This window comes from Notothenia coriiceps, unplaced genomic scaffold, assembly GCF_000735185.1.
Source record: "Notothenia coriiceps isolate Sejong01 unplaced genomic scaffold, NC01 NC01_scaffold00026424, whole genome shotgun sequence".
Classification (NCBI taxonomy): Eukaryota; Metazoa; Chordata; class Actinopteri; order Perciformes; family Nototheniidae; genus Notothenia; species Notothenia coriiceps.
This window is the reverse complement of record NW_011359125.1, coordinates 161,771-169,724: the sequence shown is the minus strand read 5'-3', so window position 1 is coordinate 169,724 and position 7,954 is coordinate 161,771. Positions and strand designations below refer to the sequence as shown.

The window sequence follows — 7,954 nt, the reverse complement described above, 5'->3', positions numbered from 1 at the left end:
AGTAACAACACACTTGAATGTGGAAACAGGGATAGTTACAATTAATCATTACAGGCATGAAAGATTTCATTTAGAAAAAACTAAATATTTAGAGCCTGCTTAGTGACTCATTTGGAGGTCAATGGTTTGATTCTGGCAAAACGCGTACCCCCGCCGCCAATTGGTCGTATAGACGGTTTCTGACAGTATAAAATGTGTATGTTAGATCACTTTTGGTAAAAAGGTGTCGGATGCCATCAGAATCATGCTCAAAACCGGGGACGGTCTAATTGAAGCTTAACTGAGCTTACCATCCAGCCGTAGATTTCAGAGGGGGTGCTGACCAAGTGGGGAAGGACTTCCATCGTGGACATCAAGTACCTAAAAGCAGCCACCACAGCAAAATCAGTGGTGAAGATGGAGCCTCTTTTATGTCGTGGAACAAACATGACAGACAAGGGTTTTTATTGAGCAGGTCTGCAGTACAGTCTGTATTTGGACAGTGATTAGTGTGGTTTGATATGTTCCTGTTTGTTTACCTGCAGAGCTCAGGATCCCAGTCCATGCTGTGGATGTTGAAGAGCATGGTGCGGCTGGCGTTTGAGTCATGTGCGCGTTTGTGTGTGTTGGACGAGGGGCTCTGTGAGGAAGTCTGAAGGAAGGAGCAGATTTTTTCCGGTTGTGTATTTTCAAATTCTAGCGCACTCAAGCTGGTTTCTCCATTCTTACCTACCCTACCTTTTAAATGAAAGACTGTTAAAAACAAACTCGACTGCGGGGCAAAGGATGTGTTGCATAACAAATGAAAAACCAGATTGTGGTCAAGAGATAAGACACACACACACACACACACACACACACACACACACACACACACACACACACACACACACACACACACACACACTCGCAGCAAACACAGATGGCCGACCCTTAAACCAATGCGTTTCATTAGAGAGACAATTAAACGGCCGCAGAATGTTGTGAAGTTACTTTTGGATACCTAAGATGTTTTGTTCAACCACAAAGTCCAGGAACATTAGGACTGTTTGGAAACCTGTTGCGTTCGACTCATTTTCCCCAGAGGAAGTCGTTTCTTGTTTCCTTTTGTTTTTGTCTTTTTTCTGCCTGTTGCACATTTGTTATTCAAAGCAGTAAAAAAGGTGCTATAGGCCAATAAGCTGGATATCACTTTATATGTAGAGAGGAGGTTTCCCATGGTTGTGTTAGAAGTTTATTAATAAGTGGGCATTTATCACAGAAGTGATTGTTCTGTCTCCACCTTTGTTGCATTGTCTGTGATGTATTTTCCAACGGTTATAGCTCCTCCTGTCCTGTCCCAGCAACACTACACGGTTTGCAGCTCCACCACATTTTTGGTTTATCTTCGGTGTCGCTTAAAATCTGCTTCCCATCGGACTAAAACCTCCATGTAATCTGAAGACAGATACTTGAAGTTATTTAAACCTTTCTTGCTCTAGCCTTGCCAATTACATTGTACAAATATATTATCATTATGCTAACTGGTTGTTCGTGTTAGACAATGTAGCTTTTTCATTTCTGAGTTATTGCTATATGTAAATAAGCTTGTTTGTAAATAACCCGAAAACAGAGAAGAAGAACAGACTACGTGATTCACGTAGTCTGTTCTTCTTCTCTGTTTTCCGGTTGTTTTCTATTTGTTTATGTCTGTGTGTGTTAGCTTCACCTTAGCATGTGTTCTTTGCAGGTGTGTTGAGGTTTGATTATGCCTGATTTTAGTAAGTAAGGAAGTAACGCGTGTCGGGGCAATGTTAGTTTCTGAATTATAAAAGTAGCGCGTTACACTACTCCGTTACCGAAAAAAATTTTTTTACTCACTATGTCAACAGCCCCACCAAAAATATTTTCCACCAGCCGCCACTGCTTCTGGACCATGACGGTGGGCCAGCCTTTAATGTTTAACTGAGTGGAATATGTTTTACCAAAATGTTGGCTATATGTTAAGGAATTTTATTTATTTAAATGTATAATTTATTTTATATTGGTTTTTCAGTTGATTACCCTGAACGTATAATTCAACAGTTGAAAAGTTCAAATTATTATTTGTATTTGATTATAAATAGATGTTTTCAAAGTCAATGAATAATTACATTTAATAAATCGCAATTACAATTATTCACCCAAATAATCGAGATTATGCTTTTTGCCATAATCGAGCAGCCCTAGTACACGCCTGGCTTTGGCCTCCAAAAAATTGATCCTAAATAAATCAGTGAATACATAATCCTACAGGCCCATAACTCACATTATCATAGACTTAACCCGTTAAGCCCCAAGCCTGTTTTTCAGGTCTCAGGCTCGAAAATGACATTCCCAGAACAAATGACTATAGCCTACCTCTAAAAAGGGGTAAATTAATCAACTTTTTTCTCAAACAATGATAAACCTGTGAGTTGGATATAAAAAAGTCAGTATCAATATAGATGTTTTTCTTTTAAAATAAATTCAGATTGAACATAGTAAAAACATTTAAATTATTAATGTAATCATTATCGGCCGATATTCACTCTTAATAGTTTGATCGGTGCTCTCTATAAAGGCCGATCAGGAGAGCTGGATCTGATCGATATGGACATAAACGCGAGTGAAGTAGGCTATAACTGGAGGCGAGAGAGCGATCAGAGATCAGCTGCTGAGTCTGACGGAGACAAGCAGCTCTGCATAATCACCTGAAGCCCCGCCCACTGTTTAGCGAGCTGCATGAGAAACTGACGGGCTGCCAGGAGAGAGAGAGAGGGATAGAGGAAAAAGAGAGGATCCGTTTCTTCCGTGTTATTATCCAAAGTTAATGTAAACTTTTGAATAATGTACTTCATCTACTATAAGTAGTTTGTTTGAATGTAATAATTATGTTGTTTGTTGTTTGTGGAAGCGTATCATTTATTGAAAAATGAATCTGAACTTTTCGATCTGAAACGATTATAAACTGAAGCAATATAGAAAAGAGTCCCATTAACTGAGTTTTAAACATCAGCATATCCGGTCATAGTCCGGTAATTACCAGAGTAAAATATATACTCCAAATAAAGAGTTAGATTTGAACACTTTGGGAGTCAAAATGTACTCTAGAACTGGTACTTTTTTTTACACTGTTTGAATGTTTTCCAACACGTGCACTGTAAACCTAGAACCCTCCGAGAGTTAAAAATGTACTGTTAGTCAGTCTTTTAGTGTCACTGTGCAGAGCTGATTATTCAACACTTTGAGAGAAAACGTACTCCATGGTCATTTTTCACACTGTTTCAGTGCTGTTTAGCTGATGTACACCAAACAAACAATTTTGGGGTGAATCATTAACACTTCAGGAAATAAAGTACACATCAGATTCTTGAAAACATGCGTTTATTTTCAAAAATGTGATTTTTATGTGTTTTAAATATAACATCTAATCAGTAGCAACATTAAACAACCCACAACATTGCTCATTAGGCCTCTTTAGCCTGGGGAAACACTTTAGAGGTCATCATTCCAAAATCCTGTTACAACAAATGGACAACGTGGAATAACATACACTAGTGCTAATGTGCAAAGTATTTTTCCAACATTAACTGACAAATTGTGTTTTGAAAGACTAACAACTAAAACTGTACATGCACAGCCAATTCTGTAGTGTGAAATAGTGTTAATTATTTCGAGTTGATAAGTGTTGATTAGGGTGTTCTTTAAAATCTTGCAGTGCTGAAAAAGCTCTAAGGCCGTGGTTCTTTTAGGGAGTTGATTGCATGCACTCTAGTTTTAGTGCTCCTTTTTTCTTTATCTCATGGTCGGAGAACAACCTGTGTCTACATTATTTTAAAAAGGTAAGGACCATGTATATTCAATAATTTATGCTGATAATTTTTGTATTAAAAGTATGTGTAAACGTCACGTACAGTAGGGTGTGACTCAAAAGTGTCAAGGCTGGTGTGGTGGCCTTAGTGGTATGATTCTCACTAGTATTACATTGCGCAAAGTCATGTGTAATTTCCATGCAGCCATGACCATAAGCGGGAAATCAGGTGGAGATGAGTTTCAGCTGTGTTAGCCAAAACGTTCCAAAAATGCCAATGAGTTCAGTCAGCGCGAGTGACTAAGGTAAAGATAGATAGCTACTGATGTTGGAACGGTTATTATCATTTTCAATAATATTCGTTTTACGTTGTCTTCTCTGGTTCTTACCACTCATGGTCTAGCTGCTAGTTAGCTCTATGCTAATGCTAGCTTTATGCTAACGTTATGCTAAAGTAGCATATAATGGAAATACTCGAGTAAAGTATAAGTACCACAATAACTCAAATCCAAAGTGACGGACAGCCAGAGACGCTTCACTTTCACATTAAAGAACAAAGACTTCACTTTTGTCTTCCTGTTATCCTCAAGTTTACTTTACACCTTTGATCCTTGGGGGTCATTTTGACTAACGAACGAACTAGCAGCAGAGGAATAATTATATATTAAAAGACAGCAGCATCATAAGAGGGCAACCATGTGACAGAGTGTGTCACTTTGCTGAAGGACCAGCTATCCAGGCCAGACTCTAAAGACATTCCTTGGGGTAAATGCTGCTGCTGGAGTACTGACTGGAAGTATTGCTGATATCATGTCTAATATCCTCTTAAAATACTCTGTCCAACAATATCAGTCTCAGGAAGGAAGGTCTTTTAACGCTTATTAAAAGAAAAACATGCATTCTTGTACTCAGGGGACATTGACAGACGATTACTGGAAAAGTACACAGTAAGTCATTCATAGTACTTGTGGGGGTAGTTTCACTAGTACTGAGTCCAACAGGATCAATCTCATGAAGAACTAATGGCAACAAAAAATAATTCCCTCATCAAACTTAGCAGCAGTGGCTTGATTTTGTTCTCAGCAGGGGACTTTGACAGAGGATTGCTCAATAAATACACAGTAAAAGTACTTCAATGTATTGTTAGTAGTAGGCTAATACAAAGTCAAACAGTATCAAGAACTAATGGTAAAATTGTATTTTTTATCACTCATCAAAGACAGCAGAAAACATGTATTATGTACTATGGAGGGGACTCTGACAGAGGATTACTCACAAAGTACACAGTAAAATTACTTCATTTAAGTTATGGTAGCAGTCAAACTAGTACAGAGTCCAACAGTGTCAGTTTTATTAAGAACTTGTGGTAAAAAATATGTGTATCACTCATTGAATATAGCAGGGGAAAAAATGAAGAGCAGCTGATTTGAAAAAACAAACTCGAGAGACGGCTGAGTTGACCGCAGTGCAGAATCGCTGTATAGTTTAAATTTCCTAACAATGTTGTCCATTTTAGACATAGGCCTATTATAGGGTAGCGACCCTGTATAGGGTGCTGAGTGTGTCACTCCAGCATCCCCCGTCTCTCTGCCAATCACAGAGCTGCACAGTGATGCTGGTCGAGGTGCGGCCCTGTGGTTGGGGGAGCAGAGGGGGGAGGGCGGGGAGTTGTGACGTTGACCCTGCTATATATAGGGGTGTGAGTTGGGGTGTAGAGTGTGTGTGAAGATGAACCTGTAACCGGTGTGAACAAAGGAGTTATTAAACCCCCAATAACTTGAAGCCTGTTTCCGTCTCCCTGTGTCGAAAGTTACAATATTTACAGCCCTTAATAACATTCATTTTCTGGGCTCAATATATGTCTTGGCCGTTTTCGTTGTGATCGCTAAATCCACCTTGTTTCCCCTTGTTTATAATATCACCGTTCCAAGCAAAGGAGGGCTTTTGTTTTTAAATTACTTCGGCGAGTTTCGACCCGCCCTCCGCTCCAATGACCATTAGACCATTTAGTAAGGTACAAAAACAAAAAGACGCTCTTCCGCTTACTGGTGTAATAAAGAAAAACAAATGGACCGTAGGTACACAGATTAGGGCGACACCATCTGGTCACAACTTTAAATATGTTACCATGTTTATGTGCAAATGAAGAACTCTCACTGGTTCAGAACCTTTTTCCTTAAGTGAGTCTCTTTTCTTTTCTGACTTTATGGGTATTTCACTTTATATTAAATACATAACAATAAGAGTGCATTACATCTAATACACTTCACTATGAATCCAGAACAATACAACTGCAGGAGTATGGATAAAGCGAGATGTTTGCATGCATTTTGAGCAGATTTGGGCAGAATCCAGCAGAGTGGACCGTGCTGTTCATCCTAATCCATATGTAAAGATAAAAGTCTATATATTTAAGATAAAGCTGTGAAACAATCTCAATAATTGGCAGCAAAAATGTAAGTTTTTTTTAATTGACATAAAAGGATAGATGTTGAGATAGGAAGTTCTAATATCTTAAGAGAAGAGTTTGAATATTAAAAAACACAAACTCTTTTGGCTCCTTCCTGTCTTTATACTCGGTCTTTCTTGGCTTTGTACTGGCTATCTTCTAGCTCTATTCAGGTTTTTTGAGTTTTTTTCTAGCTCTGTCCCTGATCATTATCAGAACCTGAAGGCTCTATACGGACTATCTTCTGGTTCTTTTCGGGATCCATCCACTATCTCTTGTCTCTGTCCAGTGAATTACACTTTTGTTACTGGAGCAGGCAAAGCAAACAGATACTTTCAGCATTATCGGAGCCAAAGTGGAAGCCCTTGGATTGAAACCACTGCAGACTTCTAACCAATGAACACCCGCAACTGGAAAGAAATAAAGTTGGGTTTTATGCATTCTAGTATTGCAATGCAAACCCATGATGTAATGACAGTAATTAAGAAATAATTTAGGGACATTGAATGCTCATTTTCAGTAGATTTTAATCCAAACAAAACATAAACATATTGGACATGGCCTCAAGACTCGGGGTAACCTCTCACATCTGTTGAAATGGTCCAATTACTAGCCATATCTTTCACATTGCTGTTTTGAATCATTTAATATGTGGATGACAGTTGAAATGGGATGATGTAACCATGTATGCCACTGCTGGAAAGAAGAACGTATCGGCACTGTGGCGTTGTTTAGACAACAAAAACGGGAATGAAGCTCTCTCATTTCTAAACACATATTTTTTAGTACGATACAACGTCCTGCAGAGGAGCCAATCCATACTACTCACAACAGCACGTGATTTTTTGGTCTCGCATCACTCTTAAGACATAGAAAACATATTGCATATTACAGACACCATAAGAGCGTAGCTGGTCCCTTGTAAAAACGTGAGGTCCACGACTTAAATGAACAGTAGGTAGTGATCAGCAGATGAAAAGGAACAGCACAGCATACATTAATATTTGGCACATACTTGTCCTGAGAGATGTAACCATTATCAATACAAGATAAATAGTCGAGTCAAGTGGGTCAAATATAGGAAAATTGAAGATTTGTGATATATTATACGAATCGGATGCAGGTGAGAGTGAACATCAGCGCTTTAGTGACATATAAACAACGAACGTATCATGAAATGTAACTGGCATTTAGCACCATCATTACATTTACAGTGAATAAGCGAACACAAAAAAGGTAGACATAATGTATTACGCTCTTTTACAGTACAGAGCAGGCTGACGATCTGAAAATCACACTTTATGCGATCTTGTTTGAAACGATCTTACGCTGATTCACACATCTTTTGTCGACAAACATTGTAGCTGATATATTTCATTCCCTCTCTCTACATTGTGGCACTCTCATGTCGAGGTGAATCACTTTCACTATACCCTCCGTGAGAGAAAGGTGCGCTATGCGTTACAAATGAGCAACTGAGGCAGACTGTGTGCTGTTCTTCTAGGGTGGGACTACTTCAATAAGTGACATAGTTCTTTAAATGTCACTCTGTGAAAACCAGCTGTATCATTACAGACTGAGAAGCAGACTTGAATGTGGTTTAACATCGCTACATTGATCGTCAGTCGCTGTCTGTTGCAGATTCACTTCTGGTTGTGTCGTTTATAATGAAGTCTATTACTTCCGTTGTAAAAGTAGTTTCTTGACAGACAGAC

At 38.8% G+C, this 7,954-nt stretch overlaps 1 long non-coding RNA gene across 1 annotated transcript in view; it reads right to left on the bottom strand.

Moving 5' to 3' along the window:
- LOC104957010 (uncharacterized) overlaps nucleotides 1-601 on the bottom strand; it is a 9,645-nt gene extending 9,044 nt beyond the window's left edge. The window contains exons 1-2 of the long non-coding RNA XR_799618.1: nucleotides 519-601; nucleotides 291-360 (exon numbers count right to left, since the gene is read on the bottom strand). This is a non-coding gene — a long non-coding RNA (uncharacterized lncRNA). The remainder of the gene's footprint in view (nucleotides 1-290; nucleotides 361-518) is intronic.
- Between the last annotated feature and the right edge of the window lie 7,353 nt (nucleotides 602-7,954).